The 21,123-nt window shown below is 41.5% G+C and overlaps 1 protein-coding gene across 1 annotated transcript in view; it reads right to left on the reverse strand.

Moving 5' to 3' along the window:
* Positions 1-21,123, reverse strand: part of PLCL1 (phospholipase C like 1 (inactive)) — a 385,144-nt gene that overhangs the window by 349,089 nt on the left and 14,932 nt on the right. The window contains exons 2-3 of the mRNA XM_082659029.1: positions 12,622-12,711; positions 4,802-4,900 (exon numbers count right to left, since the gene is read on the reverse strand). The gene's annotated coding sequence lies outside the window, so the exon portion shown is untranslated. The remainder of the gene's footprint in view (positions 1-4,801; positions 4,901-12,621; positions 12,712-21,123) is intronic.

The raw sequence follows: 21,123 nt of genomic DNA on the forward strand, positions 1-21,123 counted from the left end.
TCATTTCCAGCTCCTATCTTCATCCCACACACCTATGTCCATGGGATCCAAGTGATAATTTCTTCTCAAGAATTCATACTGAAGTAGAATCAAAAGGAAAAAAGTAGAACTCTTCAATACATTACATATAGTGGGAGACAAATCAATTGCTTTTTATTTTCTTTGGTCGCACAGTATGTGGGATCTCAGTTCCCCAGCCAGGGATCATACCCGCGCCCCCTGCATTGGAAGTGCAACGTCTTAACCACTGGACGGCCAGGGGAGTCCCACAACTGCTCTTTTATATCTCAATTCCTGCCATCTGGCATAAGGAATAAGCTACACTGCTTTCTGTTTCCAAAAATTTCTATTATAGAGGTATAAACTATAATCTAAAATGTTAAATATTTTAAATGTATAAATTTGATATCAAGTACCAGATAGTTAAATGGTCTAATTCCTTAAGTAGAAATATATTTGAACCTACAACAGTACATAATTTTTAGATATTATCAACTTTGCATGTAACTAACTTGTCATGAAGAAGCAATTTTAAACCACAAGTCATGAAGAAGCAATTAAGATGGAGTCTACTGCAATACTGTGGTGTATAACAATGCACTTACCAAAAAACATGCAACATTTATCAACGTCAATGCTGCCCAAAAGCTCACACAGAAAAACACAGGGAAAAAATGGACAGGTTAAAGAGAACCTAGTTTAACTCTCACATTAAATTTTTTAAAACTTAGGACTGGGCATATAAGGGAAGAAACATAATTATAGTAGAAAGAAGACTTTCCAAAGATGTGTAAAGATAAATGCTATTGTTTTCATCAGCTCAGAATGAAATTGTTTTCTCAACTAAACACATATTTTCGCAAATTAGGGAGGGCAAATTTACTGAAAACATTCCTTTTATTAATATACAAGACAGTCTGTTTTCTGGCATGATAGAGGAATGCACTATTCTGATTTATCTAATATCCATGTTTATAGAGAATTAGCAGTCAAACAATTAGACTAGAAACAATACCTAAATTGAGCTGAAAATAATTTGATATTTGATGATCCACAATCTTTCAGTGGCTCAGAGTTATGATCATGAATATCAATTATCCCTGTACTAAGGCTGTTTGGAACAGCATTTAATAGTTTGATTAATATAAAATGTACTAGAGCCTTTCTTTTTTGTGTATGTTTCAGTGCCAAATAAAAAGAACTCTTGGCAAAACTATGAAGAATGCAATCTTTTCTCAATACAGAACATGTGCTACTTATTTCTTATATGATCTAGACCTTTTTTAGAAATTCTCATTTTTACTATGCTAAAATGAACAAACCATGGGGCAGCAGATTCAAGATGTCAACAGAAAGGTCCTTGATCTCAGAGAGGGAGTGGCACAGAGTCCACCAACTGCCTCTTTCCCCACTGTAAGATAATGAAGGGCTCTGGGAATAGACCCCAAGGACCGCTACCCACCAATGACCTACCAGGTTATCCTTGAAGATTAACAGACCCACCACAATGACCTTAGACAACCCTCTAGACATCAAAATGTTTGGAGCAAATCTGAAGATATGAGGCCTGTAAACTCTAGCGAAACTTTATTACATAAGTCAGCAGCATCAGTAGTTCACCACAGATAAGTACAGATACATATGCTTATATATACATGGAATATTACTGGAAGGATACACAAGAAAGTGTTAACAGCTATGGGGGTGGACCATGTAAGTGGGAATGTGGAGTGGCTGGGAGTTTTCCCTTCAAACTCCTTTGCAACATTTGTTTCTATCATATGCATATATTACTTTTTCAATAAGAGTTAGCTTAAGATAATAATAATAATTCACTTCATTTTCTGGTATCTTTAATTTTAAAGGTCATTTATTAAATATTTATTTTACTATTAAATAGGGAAAGAATCAAGCTGCTACTCTGTTGTCTCCCTCCTTTTTTGTCACAAAAAGAAACTTCAAAACAACAGAGGCATCGTTACTCAGCAAGGACTCTTCTGAGAGTATCAACCAGCACATAACTAAAATTTAAAAACTGCAAACTTAGCTGCAAGAATTTGTATATTCCTTTACGCTCTGTTACTTTCATTTTTTACAACACAACAAAAAAGCCCACTGCTTTTTATGATGGTATATTTTAAACTATCTTGAGGCTCTTGTTTTCACACAACACGTGTAGTGTCTATATCTTAGATTCCAAAATGTGTGCTATCTAATTGTGATGTCTTTTTTAAGATTCAAAACAATATGCTTTCTGACCTGTGAGTTAAAAGGAAAAAAAGTGATCATTTCCTTTTTATCCAAATTCACACCCAGAATAGAACACTTCTTTTCACATAATCTAAAAGTCACAAAATAACAGAAACTACTACAAGTCATTTGTAACTACCACCCACTCTTCTTTTAATATAGAAATCTCCCTGTGTGGCTTTAAACTTCCATGTGTCAGTACTGGGGAAAAGCCTAGACTATACTTGGAGCTGGCTGGCTGGACTAGGGGAGCAGTCTACCCACACCGGCACTAGGAGCTCCAGTTTAGAGCTTGAGAAAGAGACACGTATTATGTGGTGTATACACAGCTTAAACCTGAGCAAGGGTTTTTAATGTATTAACACAAGTACATTGAATAGTAAGTAGTTCCAAGTCCATCCTTCATTATCATCTTTGGCTTACTTTTACATGGAAGTAGTTTCATACTGACTGTTCTACCAAGATCGGTTTTAACATCGCGTACCAAAGATTACCCACGTGCATTTACGCTAAAAGGCCCTTTTCCAAAGCCTGTGGAAGGGTTCTGACTTCCAGGGGACCTTAACCCGATGTCATGCAACCAAGATGAAATCTCAAACAGGAAACAAGCCCCAAGTGGAAGGAAGATGGATGGAGAGAAACCCTGACTGGTAGTTGAGGGGTCGAGAAGCGTTTTCCCTGCATGTGGTGGTAACCACAAGGCCCCGGGGTGCTGCTTGGTGGATTGGCTGCTTTTCGGTTGCGCTCTCTGCAGCGCGGAAACTCTGGGCTCCAACATCGCTCTTTACTTTGCTGCAGGGGCCACTGAAAACTCTGCCTGCCTACGGGGAAAGCTCACGCTTCGTGAGATCTCAGGACAGTTTGAGTCTCGAGGGTTTGGGGTTTTTTGTTTTGTTTTGTTTTGCTTCACTTGAGGGTAAACTGTGCATTTCCTTTACTGTGCGGCAAAAGCTAACTTCTCGTTGGAGAGCAGTGCACAACCATCCCGCGGGTCTGCATTTATATTGAGTCCTCCCTTCCTCCGCATATCAACGGCTTAGCGAAACTTTCAGAGAAGACGAGGAAAAGCATCCATGAAAACGCAAAGACGCAGAGCGGAACTTTTCCTCCTCTGTCAAGAAAAAAAAGGTCACTTCTGCTTCTCACAGCCAAGAACTGAGTCTGGGAACCTCCGGACAAGGAAGGAAGGTTCGGTAATGAAGGGGATGGGAGAAAACAATGCTAAGCCTGCGTGGCCTCCGGACACCATACATCCTGCCCCGGCCCGTGACCCATCCACGGTTCACCATCCACACCCACGCTCCCGGGGTCGCGCGGCCTCGCTTACCTTGATGATGCTGCTGCGCCGGGGGGTCGCCCGCGCAGCCTCCAGGAGGCCGGCCTCGCTGTCCGCCGGGGCCCCGGCAGCGCTGGGCAGCGCGACCCCGCTGCGACGGTCCCTCCACTGGCCCCCAGGGGCCGCCGCCACGCCATCCCCGGAGGCGGCGTCCGGGCCCACTCGGGGTTCGTCTTCGCTCCCGGCCGCGTCTGTCGGCGCTGGACCCTCCCTGCTGGCTGCGCCCTCGGCCATAGCCGAGCGCGTTTCGGGCTCCCCGGGGGGAGGCGGCACGCCCGGCAGCGGAGTCCAGCCGCTGGGCACGGGTGCGCTCATGCACCGGGAGGCGACCGCGCCAGACTTTGTTTCACCGCCCGGTGGCTGCGGCGGTGGCGGCAACTTTCTGGAGAGGAGACATCGCTCGAGTAGAGACGTCCGCGGGCTTTGATCCAGGAGGCCGGCAGTCCTTGGGGGGACCGCGGCGGGAGTGAGATGTGAGCGGCACGGAGAAGGAGAGGCGAAAAGGAGAGGGAGGTGTCCGAAACGTGATGCAAACGCCCGCTCTGCGCCAGACAAAAGGCATCGGGCGCCTGGCCGGGCTGCCTCTGAGGCCGGGACGCGCGCGGCCTGAAAGGGGCTGGAGCCCGGCGACCGCTGCCCGGCGCACCAACCACCTGCCCGCGGACGGCGGCGCAGTGGCCCCAGGAAGTGCGGCGGCTGCGGCAGCGGCGGCGGCGGCGGCGGCGGCGGCGGCGGCGGCGGCGGCGGCGGCGGCGACGACCTCCACTCTGCTCTGTTGTGACAGGGAGGGAAGGACTTGTTTTGACAGCCCGTGGGGATTGGCAGGCGTCTGGGCCTCTTAGGAGTCTCGCCTCGCCGAGGGGGGGGTCGGCCCGACCAATCCCCACTAGGGAGGGGTGTGCCCAAGCGCGAAGAATGGAATGTGTTCTCTAACCGGGAGCCGACCCAGACGGGCTTGTGTACTCGAGTGGGGTGTGAGAGCGCGCGTGTGCGCACCCGGAGGCGCTCCGTGTGTATTTTGGGAAGTTTAGATGTCCGAAACGAACCTGAAGTTGCAACAAAATCCGGGGATGGGACAGAGGCGGGGGAAAGGAAACCTTCGTTTGCAAAGCAAAGCAATTTGGAGGAAATGGGGTGTTGAGTATTAAGGTCAAAGCCTTTGGCGTGACGCGGAGTGCAGCTTCGCACCATCAGGGGTTAATTGCAGGCTCTCACCTTTAGAAGTTAAGTCCATGCAGAGATAAATTAGGGTTTACTGGGACCCTGTTGTTGGATAATTTGCTTCAGTTTCCGTGGAAACATCTTCAGTTCACTCTGCAATGTGAATAAATATGACAAGGAAATGGAATCAGATAAAAAGAGGTGAGAGTAATAGGAAGCCAAACCAACTAAATCCTCTGGAGAGTGGCTCCTCACAAAGCGTAGATATGATGCATGTTGGCTAAGCACAAGGTGAGGTAGGGGATTTAATCTCTATCCTAAAACATCCCTATTTGGTAATGAATGGTTCAACCTCCTTTCTCTAGATAATCCTACATAAACATATTTTGCTCATTTCCAGCAAGTTAGCAAGAGGAGCGATATCCTTGAATGATGCATTAAGGCAGTGAAATTAACCACAGAATGTTCAGATAGGTGAAAAAAGGATGGCTCTGAGGTTTCCTAGTAGGACAGAAGATTTGACATTTTAATTTAAAGCCTTTTTAATATTAGAATCTCTGTTAAACCTTATTTATAACATTAAATTATATTTTAATTATTTATAATTTGAGATGTTACTTGTTCCTTTGACTAAGAACATGAGAAATTCTTCAGCCTTTTAGACCCAGAATTTGTTAGAATGTCAGAATTTTAGAGATGCAAGGGGATTTAGGGATCATCTAGCGCAACCCTTTTATTTTACAGATGAGATGAAGGCCCACAGAGCTTTAGTTTCTTGTCTACTAGTTAGTGCAAGAGGTGAAATTAGAATCTGCCACTTAACTCCTCCGGTAATCTCTTCACTACTTTATCTGGCTCCTCTGGGGCTGCAAGCAGCCAGAACTGGATGAGGCCCTTGGGAGTTTTCAGACTTGACATTTACCAACTTTTAGGGAAGACTGAGAAGGCTTGATTTTACCTTTTCTTTAAATATAAATGCAGCCTGGTAATGAATGTACCAGATTAGCAATCTCTGGTTTTAGAACCAACACCACCCTCTAGTGAGATTCTGAGAACTGCATCCATAATAGCAAATGCTTTTTTCTTTCTTTCTCATATGTAAAAGACAGGAGAGGAAACTCAGTTTCCTTTCAACTGATCTGCCCTTATAACCCACAGACAAGAGGAAGTAGAAGGTCACCCAGACTTAAAACAGCCATACATGTCCTTCATCTTCAGAAATATTTTTACTTGCTATACTCACAAATATAACCTATTTTAACCTACCACTTTTTTCTTTGGTATTCAGGTATTACTATGTTTTATTTCTGTCTTCTACAGTTGCTTTCAGAGCTTTATTTTTCTGTGTTACCCTCATAAAAATTCCATTCTTGGGTTGTCCTCTGAGAAATGTAAAACTGTGGTTATCTCACTCATCATCTTGTTCTATGATATTAATGTCATTTACAGGGATTTCCCATGTAAATGGTTTGTGTATACCATCCTGATATTATTTTTTGATATTAAAATTAGTGTCACCAGGGGCTTCCCTGGTAGCGCAGTGGTTGAGAGTCCGCCTGCCAATGCAGGGAACACGGGTTCGTGCCCCGGTCCGGGAAGATCCCACATGCCGCGGAGCGGCTAGGCCTGTGAGCCATGGCCACTGAGCCTGCGTGTCCAGAGCCTGTGCTCCGCAACGGGACAGGCCACAACAGTGAGAGGCCCGCGTACCGCAAAAAAAAAAAAAGAAAAATTAGTGTCACCTTACTAACATTTACAGTCAGTGGTCTTCAAAAAAAATAAACCAGAAAGTATAGCATGCAGTGTATAAAATTTTTTGTGTGTTTCAACTAGATGATGGCCAATTGAAATCTTCTCTTATCTCTTTTCTCCCTTAGCAGCCTTCTCTCTCACCCTCATGTGAAGGCAAACACACACACACACACACACACAAACACACACACACACGCATCTTTGCTCTGAGCATCTGTTCAGACTGTTGTCTAATTCATTCTGCCTTGAGAATATAGTTGGACCCTCATCTATCAAGTCTTTCATACTGTTGTCCTCTAGCATAAGCTCAGAAGGCTTCTCTTGATATTCATGTTTCCAGTTTAAAAATAAAGAACCCTCCATTGAACCTGCTCCTACCCATACACAGATTCTACTCTGTGGCCCCACTCCCAAGACTGAGAGCAAGGTGTAGCCAGACTCGGTCAGATCAGCAGCCATATAAACACTCCTACCCGCCATTTAAAAAAAAAACCCTTTCCAAGTTACTATGACCCACAACTCCTGTCTCCCAATCATTCACCAAGTAATGTGACAACCACTTCATGGGCAAATTGGAAGTTGGGGGAATGGGAGGGAGAGGGAGAGAAGGGATGTGAGTAAGAATCATAAATTGTCAATTCAAATGTCACCACCTCAGAGAGGTCTCCTCTGACCACAAGTCCCAAGTTGCCCCTTCAACCTCACACACATACCATGTCACTCATATTATTCTGTTTTGTTTTCTCATAGGATTTTTTCACTGTAAATAAACTGTCCTATCCATGGAATTGTTTACTTATATAGTCTTTCACGCTGACCTCCTGTCTCTGCCCCACTGAAATGGAGAATGTAATCTCCATGTGCATAAAAAACTTGTCTATTTTGTTCAGTGCTGTACCTCCAGCTCCCAAAACCATGCCTGGCAGAGTAGGTGCTCAATAAATATTTGTGGACAGAATCTTTACCTTTGCAGTCCTCTAGCTGAATAAAACAACCACTTCTGATAAAGAAAAAGGGCTCTGTCACTGAGGACTTCTTATCGTCAAGGATCCTGGAATTCCATCCTAGGGCAAAACTCAGAGCAGACCCAAAGCAAGTAGTTGCAAAATTAGAAGGATGCTTATAAATTGGAGTAACATGAAATCTAGAATTGGACTGAAAAACAACTGATGGGAACCTAGCCAGCTGCAGCAAACCTGAAAATACCTAGCCCAGAACTGAAGGCTTGGTATGTCAATGTAGTCCTTCCAGCTCAGGTTAGTCACTTCAGAACCCTGGGCCTAAGAAAAATCCAGTGAGAATAGTAAGACTTTCCATACATTACCAGGAAATCACAGTTGGGAAGAGAACTTATCACTGCTTTCTATGTACCAGATAATCCTCTATGAAGAATTCTTTACAGATAAGGAAACATAGGATCAAAAGGGTCAATTCACTTGCTCAAGTGACAAAACCAGGATTTGAGTCCCAGATGATGACTTTGAAGCTTGTGGCTCTTTGTACTACACAAGGCTCTCATAGGGTACAAGGCCCCGGGATGGTCCTGGAGAGTTCAGTTATTCTGAAGAACCACTCCTTCAAATCTGGGACCACTCACATTAGGCACAACTACCTCTTCTCTTAACACCAGCATTACCTCTGTTTCATCATGACGGAGTATAAGGCTGATTGATTTATCAGTGTGTGAAGAAACACATTTATCCTGTGATCCACATATACGTAAGAAAGAATATTTTGATATTAAGAGCCAGTTCAAAGATGCATTTAATATGAGTACAGTATTTTCAAATGAGCCACATATATCTTTATATTCAGTCACCGAGCTCCCCAATACACATTGTAGTCATTTTGATTTGCTAGTTCAAGAAAAAGCAATTTGCAGGGTAATTTATAGTATAAGTATTATAGTAGAGCAAATATATGCTAAGTCAATGAAAGATAAGCAAAACTTAATACAACCTCTTAAAATTCAAGATTACCTTTTCTCAACAGGTATTCCTTCATCCCTTCTATTTCAGTAACTAAAACATAAAAATCAACTACTTTCATTTCTAAGTAGGACACTCCACTTCTTGATAACAGTCCTACAAAAATGAGAAGTTACAGGGAATTCCCTGGTGGCTTACTGTTTAGGATTCCGGGCTTTCACTGCTGTGGCCCAGATTCAATCCCTGGTTAGGGAACTGAGATCCCACAAGCCACGCAGCACAGCCAAAAAAAAAAAAAAAATGAGAAGCTACTAATTGTTTAGGATAGATCTAGGTTAATCAGTTTAATAAATCTTCCAAGTACTGAAAGACAATAAATATTTAAGAAATCTCTAATTACAGACAATGTTCTTCAATGTCTGATGGCTGCTGCAAACCTGTACTACCTGCATGAGAACAGAATGCCAGGTGTTTGTCCATTACCACTGCCCCTCAGGAATCACCCCACATAGACCCTGAGGCTAAAATATGCTATCAGGAGCCCCAGGCCAGTCGTCTGGGAACAGTCTGTATGTTCAGGGCAAAGGTCTTTTAAAAATAGAGTCAGTGTTGAATTATTTTCTATGTGTTAATTTACTTTGACACAGATCCTGGAGTTGGAGCTCAGGTCGTGGTTATGTTCCCTACAGATGCAGAAGCCACAAAGGCATTTATGAAAAGTACCACTAGAATGGCACTAATGATACCCCTATGAAAACTTGCTTCTCTTCTTTATTTGTTTTATTTAACAACTTGAGCTGTTTCCAGGTATGGTTTTATAATATAAACCTCTTCAAATCAAACATACACCCAATGCCTGACACTTGTGATACAGGAGTGAATATGGGGCAGGTTCCTCCTCCTCCTCTTCCCCCACCCCAGGTACAAACCCCAAATCTAATTCATCCGCATGTGATGGGGATTCTTCCTCCAATTTTGCCAAGACATGAAGTTCATTAATGCTTGTCAGTATCACAGGACCCACTAGAAGAAAATATAGAGTCATATTTCTTTCTCTAATGCACTCCTTTCCTTTCATCATGATGTATTACTTTTTTTTAATTTATTTATTTTTTTAACTTCTGGCTGTGTTGGGTCTTTGTTGCTGTGTGCGGGGTTTCTCTAGTTGTGGCGAGCAGGGCTACTCTTTGTTGCGGTGCGCACGCTTCTCATTGCAGTGGCTTCTCTTATTGAGGAGCACGGGTTCTAGGCGCACAGGCTTCAGTAGTTGCGGCGCGTGGGCTCAGGAGTTGTGGCGCGTGGGCTTAGTTGCTCCGCAGCATGTGGGATCTTCCCGGACCAGAGCTCGAACCCATGTCCCCTGCATTGGCAGGCGGATTTATTTATTTATTTATTTATTTAATTTTATTTTCGGCTGCATTGGGTCTTCGTTGCTGCTCGCGGGCTTTTCTCTGGTTGTGGCGAGGGGGTTACTCTTCGTTGTGGTACACAGGCTTCTCATCACAGTGGCTCCTCTTGTTGCAGAGCACAGGCTCTAGGCGCACGGGCTTCAGCAGTTGCGCACGCGGGCTCAGTAGTTGTGGCTCGCAGGCTCTAGAACGCAGGCTCAGTAGTCGTGGCACATGGGCTTAGTTGCTCCGCAGCATGTGGGATCTTCCCGGACCAGGGCTCGAACCCGTGTCCCCTACATTGGCAGGCAAATTCTTTTTTTTATTTATTTTATTTACTTTATTTTTGGCTGCATTGGGTCTTCGTTGCTGCGCAGGGGCTTTTCTCTGGTTGCGGCGAGCAGGGGCTACTCTTCGTTGCGGTGTGGAGACTTCTCATTGCGGTGGCTTCTCTTGTTGCAGAGCACGGGCTCTAGGTGAGTGGGCTTCAGTAGTTGTGGCTCATGGGCTAAGTAGTTGTGGCTCATGGGCTCTAGAGTGCAGGCTCAGTAGTTGTGGCGCACTGGCTTAGTTGCTCCGCGGCATGTGGGATCGTCCCGGACCAGGGCTCGAACCCATGTCCCCTGCATTGGCAGGTGGATTCTTAACCACTGCTGGCAGGCAGATTCTTAACCACTGCACAACCAGGGAAGTCCTGATCATGATGCATTACTCTTATACCTATTTTGTTAGCCTTATTATGCCTTTGCTGTAGCCTACCTCAAATCTTTTGGAAGAAGCAGAGTGAGATATTTAAATAAGCACAAAATCATAATGCATGTTCTAAATTAAAATGTAAGACAAGAGTAAAGTATGGTCTCTTTCATAAGCACTTCTTGGCTCCAAATAAGTTTTCAGGTGTATAACTCTGGTTTAGTACAAGTTTATCTGCTTTATTAAAATGAGGAAATTAGAGAGTGGATCCTTTCTTTAAAAACATAAATTTCCCTTAAGAAGCCAAATGTCTAGTGAAAACTGGATTGCTAGCATTTGCTCTGTCATTAACCTCTGTGAGAATCTCACAGTTCCCACCCTCACTGACTCAAATAGGTCACCATGGACACAGTGCCTCTACCCTTAACCCACAGTGGAGGAGCAACAGCTGTTGAACTGCACTTGGGAATTTTGCCATTCTCTGCTCTTTATAAAATGTCCTAGTGAAACTGTTCACATAATGTCACAATTGTTTTCAAAGGTTAGGGGAGGGACTTCCCTGGTGGTGCAGTGGTTAAGAATCCGCCTGCCAATGCAGGGGACACGGGTTCGAGCCCTGGTCCAGGAAGATCCCACATGCTGCAGAGCAACTAAGCCCGTGCGCCACGACTACTGAGCCTGCACTCTAGAGCCCAGGAGCCACAACTACTGAGCCCGCGTGCCACAACTGCTGAAGCCCGCGCACCTACAGCCCATGCTCCGCAACAAGAGGAGCCACTGCAATGAGAAGCCCGCGCACCACAACAAAGAGTAGACGCTACTCACCGCAACTAAAGGAAGCCCGCGCACAGCAACGAAGACCCAACACAGCCAAACAAAATAAAGATTAGGGGAAAAAACATCTTGCAAGAATCATCTGAAATATTGAGCAAAAGCACAGGACTAAAATTTAATTGAAACTGTGAAGTGAGATAACAAACAACAAACATAGTACAATACTATAATTAGTTTAATGAGAGGTTACAGAGCTTTCTTTAAAGTTTCTGCTAGCCAAACTGAGTTTTCAATAACTAAACTGATAACTGCAGATAGAATTTATTTGGAAGATTCTTTAGGAGCAAATACTTAAACTCTAAGCAAAAAGTACCAAACACTATTATTTTCAGGCTATCATTTCTCTCTTTTTTTTTAATTTTATTTATTTATTTTTGGCTGTGTTGGGTCTTCGTTGCTACATGCGGGCTTTCTCTACTTGCAGTGAGCAGGGGCTACTCTTTGTTGTAGTGCACGGGCTTCTCACTGCGGTGTTTTCTCTTCTTGCAGAGCACGGGCTCTAGGTGCATGGGCTTCAGTAGTTGCAGCATGTGGGCTCAGCAGTTGTGGCTCGTTGGCTCTACAGTGCAGGCTCAGTAGTTGTGGTGCATGGGCTTAGTTGCTCTGCGGCATGTGGGATCTTCCCGGACCAGGGCTCAAACCCATGTCCCCTTTATAGGCAGGCGGATTCTTAACCACTGCACCATCAGGGAAGTTCCCAGACTATCACTTCTAAAGGAAGGAATATTTTTCTGATTTTTGATAAACGTTACATTTCTCATCAACCTACTGCTATTAATTCTAAACTTCAGAGAAATAAAATATGTGGATACAATAGAATCTTACCCTTCCATCTACCTGAATTTTTCCTATGCAAAATACAGATTAAAATGGTTTTAGTTTGTGTTCTGAAAATGTCAAGAATAGTCTGTGATCTGTGACTGAAACTAAATTAAAATCAAAAGGGGTGTCTCTTACCTGTACACCCAGAGGATGAGAAACAAGCACTTAATGAATTATAAAAAATATTTTCTCTTATTTCTCATCATTAATTCTGCTCACTCACCAATCATTAACAACATTCATTATTATGATCACATAAAAATACTTCATTAATACTCTTTGTTGTAAAGCAGATCATCCTACTCTGGGAGATGTTCACTGATGCTTCTCTATGCAAGAGTTAATACATCCTCATCCCATTGACAGCAGGCACAGGCATGTGGCTTGCTTAGGCCAATGAAAGATGAGTGGAAGAACTCCTTGTGTACAGAAGATTTAAGAGCCAGTATATACTTACCATTATCTCATTTTCCTTTGCCACAGTATTAATTGTTCACCAGACATAGGCTGGATCTTGAAAATGGCACGATGCAGAGCTGAAGTAAATCTGCAATGAACATGAAACATGAGCAAGACAGCAACCTTTGTGGTAAGTCCCTCAGATTTGGAGGTCATTTGTTACTATAGTAGTCTCTAAACTCTCCTGATACAGACACATAAATTTACCGAAAGCCCTGTTCTTTCCACAACCATGCTATTGGTTCATATGGTCAGATACTGTTTGATTTGCGCAGCGAATAAACAATCTTGGCATCTATTAAACCAGTAAAAACTAAAAAATTTTTGTATATTCAATAAAATTTTGTATGATCATTTCCATTTCTGTGACATATTTTTCTCATTTATTTCTTCCCTGCAAGCTGTATAAGCCTGGTTTTGCCTTTCTTAAGAGATTTAGAAATAACAGCATAAATATGATCATATGCATTTTTTTCATATAATTTTTTAATCTTCTTTTACCTGTGTTGCACATTTCTCTACTCCTCAAACCACTCAACCCTCTCCCTCCTTGCAAAATAACTCAAATTAACAACCTAGTATGCATCTTTTCAGTTTTGGTTTACATTCATATATGTAGATATACACATATAAATAGAGTGTGCTTTTGTCATTGTTTGATTTACAAAAAAAACAGGGGGAGACATTTTTATACATACTATTTCGAAACTTCCTTTTCTCATTCAACAATACCTGGTAAGGATCCCACCACCTCATCCGCAATATCTACTAATTCATTCTTTTAAATTAATGCATAATAGTCCATGGTATGGATATATCATAGTTCATCCAGGCATTTCTCTATTTGGGGTATTCAATTTATGTCTAATTTTTTACCACTACAAACAATGTTGTAATAATCATTTTTGTACACACATCTTTATGAATCAGTCATTTCATTTCCATCAGATAGATTCCCAGGAGTAGAATTTTGGGTCTAAGGGTATATGTATTTTTTATTTTATTAGATAATGCCAGATAGATTTTCCAAAGAGTAACAACACTTTATATTCCATCCCAATGAGTGTTGTAGTTCTCATTAATTTCTGCCTCTTATAGGTATAAAATTATATTCCATTATTGTAATTTGCACTTTCCAGATTACTAAGCACATTTCAAATGTTTCTTGGCCATTTAGACTTAATCTTCAGTAAACTATACATGTGCTTCGCCTAATTTTCCTTTGGATTAAATGCCTTTTTCTTCTCAGTTTGTGAGAGTTAGATGTCAAACACAGAGATGCCACACTCAGATTCTGCTTCAATAAAGGGCTCACTCTGCAGCTGCAAGGCGTGTGGTTCACTGGCAGCCTTCAGCTGTCCAGTAACTTAGGGTCCACGTCAACTTTTGACCCATGGTCTTATTCTTCTTGAAGAAGCACCTTGCCAATGAATGAGTGAGGCGTTGATGGCTGAGGACAAGCTCTTCGCTTCTCTGGGCAATCTCCAGCCAATGGGTCCTGGCCATTTCCACCGTGGCAGGACTCCTCCAACAGGCAATCACTGCTCCAGAGCTGCCCCTTGGGCTGGTTGAGACTTTGTCAGGTCTGTACCTAGGCTCCTCCTGCCCAATCCTGCCCCTCCCTTTTTCCTCTATTGTGTTACTTTCCAATAAACCTTTTGTACCTCTAACTCATCATGCTTCTCAAAGAACCCAACCAACATATTATAGATGTTAACAGTTATTACATTATCTGCTTTTGTAACATTTTTTCCAGAACTGTTTATTGACTTTGTCTATGGTATTTTTGCATATGCATTATGTTAATTTTCATATAATCAAACATGTCTCTTCTCAGCATTGGTTAGGAAACACTTTCCAACGCCTAGATTGTACATGTAATCTCCTACCATTTTTGTAAGATTTTTATTGCTTTTCTTTAACATTTAAGTATTTGGTTTTTCTATAATTTATTTTTAAATTTAGTTTGTATGTCTATATAAGTGTGTACAAAGTTAAGTAAATTTTTAAAAAATAAGATGGTGGTCTACTTTTTATTTTCTTCATGAACTAATCTATTCTTTTCTTACTGAATTGAATTATCCTTCTTGTCATATATTAAATTCTTACATGTACTTCAGTCTACTTCTGAGTTTTCTGTTCTGATTCCCATCCAATACATATTAATTTGTTTATAGTGACTTTGTGGTATGTTCTTATACCCATGCTCACTCCATATTGTAGCTAGAGGGACTTACCTAAAGAAAAAAACCCAACTCCCCACTACGAAGCTTTATTGGCTTCCCAGTGCCAGCTGAATAGGGTCCAGGCTCTTTGGCATATGTGGCCATGGCTCCTATCTACATCCCTGGCTTCCTTTCTGACTACTCCACTTCTCTTCGTTCATACTTTAGGACTATCAGGTTACTTAAAGTCCACTGAATACCACATGCTGTTTCATGCTGTCACATTTTGGTTACACGAAAAGTCTTTCCCACCTCTCTTCACTGAACTAACCATTATTCCTTCTGCAAAATTCAGTTCAGACTTCATCTTTTCCAGGAAGCCTTTCCAAAACCCACAGCTTACACTTTACCCTCCATTAATATGTTGGTACCTACTACACTACATTGATACATCTCTTTAAGTGTGTCTGCCTTCTGCTTTAGGCTGTAAAATTCATTTCTTGTTCATTTTTGTACATTTCAAACTTGACCCTATGATACAAAAAAAGCATTCAATACATTTTTCTTAAACTATTAAATTAAAGCAATGGTCCTCTGGCCATTCCCCTCTGAGGATGTGGGAAGAAAATATTAGGACTTATATTTATACTTATCTAAATTGAATAAGAAGTAAATCAAGCTTTGCCCATGTTAATATGCAGGTTCCACTGACACCACCACTTGATCCCTATGGGGGTGAAAGAGGTATTTTGAGGGATGATTGGGAGTTCCAGAACTTGGAGAAGTTGACAGTGCCAACTCGTTACCTGGTACATAAATCCAGTTAAATAAATTTTAAAATTATATTGTATAGTTTAAATTAAACTAACCCAAAATGGATGGATGGCTTAAAATATTCCTAGAAAACATCTTGAATTGAAGATAATTCTAGTGAGCATTTCAAAATAGCAGAGCTGACTCTTCTCCTGTTCAATACAAGGACACAATTGCTTATATTAAGAGGAAAAAACAATGACCATATATCTGACAAGAAGTCAGCCAAAATAATTTTTTCACTTTTTGACATGCAGATACTTATTCACTTCTGAAAACAACCATGACCAGTGACAAAACATTTTAAAGAAATATTTGCTTCATTTTTTAAAAACTCCTTTGTGTATGTTTTATGATGTGCATAAATATTAGTAAAGAAAAAAATACATATAATAGATAAATAAATAAATATAAATGATGGATATCCTCAAAAACCAGTAAGAGAGTGAAACTAAAGTGTGGAGACCCCTGCAGATGAGTGAGGTCCTCAGGGTCTATTCATGTTTTATTAGGTCAGGAAGATGGAGGAAGTATTCATCAAATATGTTGAGGATGAAAGGAAATCCTTTACCATGAATTACCATGGGGAAAGGATGGGAAGGAACTTAATGGTAGAAAGAAGAATCATAAAGGGAAGCTTGAAGGAGAGTCTAGGAAAGTAAACAGGAGCAAAGCAAAAAACTCATGAAGAGGAACTGGTCTATTTCATTAGGAATCAGCACAGCAGTCAAGGCATTCAAGCCATCAGAACAATTCAAATTTGTCAAGGTATTTCCCAAGGCATTCCCCTACACTAGACAGCCATTGCTTGAGTCCACTTTCTCAAAAGCAAAAAGGAACAAGCAAAAGGAAAATTTGCATTTTGAGTGCGTAATCAAATAAGCTGTACCCAAACCAAACTAATAAATTCAGTGGGCCAAAGTAACTAGTATCACAAGAAAGCCTAAATTAAACTGAGGCATTTGTGTGCCTATATTTGTTTTATAAACAAAGTCCTTGGAGATTGGTTCAAGATGGCGGAGTAGAAAGACGGACGCTCACACCCTCTTGAGAGAGCACCAGAATCACAACTAACTGCTGAACAATCATCGACAGGAAGACACCGGAACTCACCAAAAAATATACCCCACGTCCAAAGACAAAGGAGAAGCTGCAAGGAGACGTAAGGAGGGGCACAATTATAATAAAATTAAATCCCATAACCACTGGGTGGGTGACTCACAAACTGTAGAACAATTATACCACAGAAGTCGACCCACAGCAGTGAAGGTTCTGAGCCACATGTCAGGCTTCCCAATCTGGGAGGCTGGCAACAGGAAGAGGAATTCCCAGAGAATCAGACTTTGAAGGCTAGCGGGATTTGATTGCAGAACTTTGACAGGACTGGGGGAAACAGAGACTCCCTCTGTGTGTGGCCTCCACTGTTTCTGTCAGGGCACACACAAAGTAGTATGCACATCAGGACCCAGGGCAAAGGGGCAGTGACCCCATAGGAGACAGAACCAGACCTATCTGCTAGTGTTGGAGGGTCTCCTGCAGAGGCAGGGGCGGGGGGGATGGCTGTGGCTCACCACAGGGACAAGGACACTGGCAGCAGAAGTTCGGGGGAGTACTCCTTGGCGTGAGCCCTCCCAGAGGCAGCCATTAGCCCCACCAAAGAGCCTGTGGGCTCCAGTGCTGGGTCACCTCAGGCCAAACAACTGACAGGGAGGGAACTCAGTCCCACCTATCAGCAGACAAGAGGATTAAAGTTTTACAGAGCTCTGCCCACCAGAGCAACACCCCACTCTACAAACCACCAGTCTCTCCCATCAGGAAGCTTGCACAAGACTCTTAGATACCGTCATCCACCAGAGGCAGACAGCAGAAGCAAGAAGAACTACAATCCTGCAGCCTGTGGAACGAAAACCACATTCACAGAAAGATAGACAAAATGAAAAGGCAGAGGGCTATGTACCAGATGAAGGAATATAAAAGATAAAGATAAAACCCCAGAAAAAAAAACTAAATGAAGTGGAGACAAGCAACCTTCTAGAAAAAGAATTCAGAATAATGATACTGAAGATGATCCAGGACCTCAGAAAAAGAATGGAGGCTAAGATCGAGAAGATGCAAGAAATGTTTAAAAAAGACCTAGAAGAACTAAAGACAAAAACACCTAGAAGAATTAAAGAACAAAGAAACAGAGATGAACAATATAATAACTGAAATGAAAAATACACTAGAAGGAATCAACAGCAGAATAACTGAAGCAGAAAAATGGATAAGTGACCTGGAACACAAAATGGTGGAATTCACTGCCACAGAAAAGAATAAAGAAAAAGAATGAAAAGAAATGAACACAGCCTAAGAGACCTCTGGGACAACATTAAATGCACCAATGTTCACATTATAGGGGTCCCAGAAGGAGAAGAGAGAGAAATGACCAGAGAAAATATTTGAAGAGATTATAGTCAAAAATTTCCCTAACATGGGAAAGGAAATAGGCACCCAAGTCCAGGAAGCACAGAGAGTACCAGGCAGGATAAACCCAAGGAGAAACATGCTGAGACACATAGTAATCAAACTGAGATAAATTAAAGACAAACAAAAATTATTAAAAGCAACAAGGGAAAAATAACAAATAACATACAAGGGAACTCCCGTTAGCTTAACAGCTGATTTCTCAGCAGAAACCCGACAAGCCAGAAGGGAGTGGCATGATATATTTAAACTGATGAAAGGGAAGAACCTACAACCAAGATTACTCTACACAGCAAGGATCTCAGTCAGATTCGGTGGAGAAATCAAAAGCTATACAGACAAGCAAAAGCTACGAGAATTCAGCACCACCAAACCAGCTCTACAACAAATGCTAAGGGAAATTCTCAAGTGGGAAACACAAGAGAAGAAAAGGATATACAAAAAAAGGACCTACATTCATTACTGATGAATATAGATGGGAAAATCCTCAACAAAATACTAGCAAACAGAATCCAACAACACATTAAAAGGATCATACACCATGCTTAAGTGGGATTTATCGCAGGGATGCAAGGATTCTTCAATATATGCCAATCAATCAATGTGATACACCATATTAAAAAATTGAAGAAGAAAAACCATATGATCATCTCGATAGATGCAGAAAAAGCTTTTGACAAAATTCAACACCCATTTATGGTAAAAACTCTCCAGAAAGTGGGCATAGAGAGAAACTACCTCAACATAATAAAGGCCATATACGACAAACCCACAGCAAACATCATTCTCAATGGTGAAAAACTGAAACCATTTCCTCTAAGATCAGGAAAAAGACAAGGATGTCCACTCTCACCACTATTATTCAACATAGTTTTGGAAGTCCTAGCCACAGCAGTCAGAGAAGAAGAAGAAATAAAAGGAATACAAACTGGAAAAGAAGTAAAACTGTCACTCTTTTCAGATGACATGATACTATACATAGAGAATCCTAAAGGTGCCATCAGAAAGCTACTAGAGCTAATCAATGAAGTTGGTAAAGTAGCAGGATACAAAATTAATGCACAGAAATCTCTTGCATTCCTATACACTAATGATGAAAAATATGAAAGAGAAATTAAGGAAACACTCCCATTTACCACTGCAACAAAAAGAAAAAAATACCTAGGAATAAACCTACCTAATGAGGTAAAAGACCTGTACTCAGAAAACTATAAGACACTGATGAAAGAAATCAAAGATGACACAAACAGATGGAGAGATATACTATGTTCTTGGATTGGAAGAATCAGTATTGTGAAAATGACTATACTACCCAAAGCAATCTACAGATTCAATGCAATCCCTATCAAATTACCAATGGCATTTTTATAGAAGTAGAGCAAAAAATATTAAAATTTGTATGGAAACACAAAAGACCCCGAATAGCTAAAGCAATCTTGAGAGAAAAGAAAAACAGATCTGAAGAAATCAGACTCCCTGACTTAGACTATACTACAAAGCTACAGTAATCAAGACAATATGGTACCAGCACAAAAACAGAAATAGAGATCAATGGAACAGAATAGAAAGCCTAGAGATAAAGCCACACACCTATGGTCAACTAGTCTATGATGAAGGAGGCAAGGATATACAGTGAAGAAAAGACAGTCTCTTCAATAAGCAGTTGGGAAAACTGGACAGCTACATGAAAAAGAATGAAATTAGAACACTCCCTAACACCATACACAAAAATAAACTCAAAATGGATTAAAGACCTAAATCTAAGACTGGACTCTATAAAACTCTTAGAGGAAAACATACGAAGAACACTCTTAGACATAAATCACAGCAAGATCTTTTTTGATCCACCTCCTAGAGTAATGGAAATAAAAACAAAAATGAGGGGCTTCCCTGGTGGCACAGTGGTTGAGAGTCCGCCTGCCGATGCAGGGGACGCAGGTTCGTGCCCTGGTCCGGGAGGATCCCACATGCCACGGAGCGGTTGGGCCCATGAGCCATGGCCGCTGGGCCTCTGCGTCCGGAGCCTGTGCTCCGCGGTGGGAGAGGCCACAGCAGTGAGAGGCCCGCATACCGCAAAAAAAAAAAAAAGAGACGTAATGAAACTTCAAAGCTTTTGCACAGCAAAGGAAACTATAAACACGATGAAAAGACAACCCTCAGAATGGGAGAAAATATTTGCAAATGAAGCAACAGACAAAGGATTAATCTCCAAAACATATAAACAGCTCATGAAGCTCAATATTTTTTAAAAAACCAATCAAAAAATGGGCAGAAGACCTAAATAGACATTTCTCCAAAGAAGACATACAAATGGCCAAGAAGCACATGAAAAGCTGCTCAACATCACTAATTATTAGAGAAATGCAAATCAAAAGTACAATAAGGTATCACCTCATACCAGTTAGATTGGACATCATCAGAAAATCTACAAATGCTGGAAAGGGTGTGGAGAAAAGGGTACCCTCTTGCCCTGCTGATGGGAATGTAAATTGATACAGCCACTATGGAGAACAGTATGAAGGTTCCTTAGAAAATTAAAAATAAAATTACCACATGACCCAGCAATCCCACTACTGGGCATATACCTGGAGAAAACCATAATTCAAAAAGACACATGCACCCCAAGGTTCATTTCAGCACTATTTACAATAGCCAGGTCATGGAAGCAACCTAAATGCCCATCGACAGACAAATGGATAAAGAAGATATTGTACATATATACAATGAAATATTACTCAGCCATAAAAAGGAACAAAATTGGGTCATTTGTAGAGAACTGGATGGACCTAGAGACTGTCATACAGAGTGAAGTAAGTCAGAATGAGAAAAACAAATATCGTATATTAACGCATATATTTGGAATCTAGAAAAACGGTACAGATGGAACGGTTTGCAAGGCAGAAATAGAGACACAGATGTAGAGGACAAACGTATGGACACCAAAGGGGGAAAGTGGGGGTAGGGGAGGTGGTGGTGGTGGTTTGAACTGGGAGATTGGGATTGACATATATACACTAATATGTATAAAACAGATAACTAATAAGAACCTGCTGTATAAA

Source organism: Grampus griseus (assembly GCF_964374135.1).
Source record: "Grampus griseus genome assembly, chromosome: 7".
Lineage (NCBI taxonomy): Eukaryota > Metazoa > Chordata > Mammalia > Artiodactyla > Delphinidae > Grampus > Grampus griseus.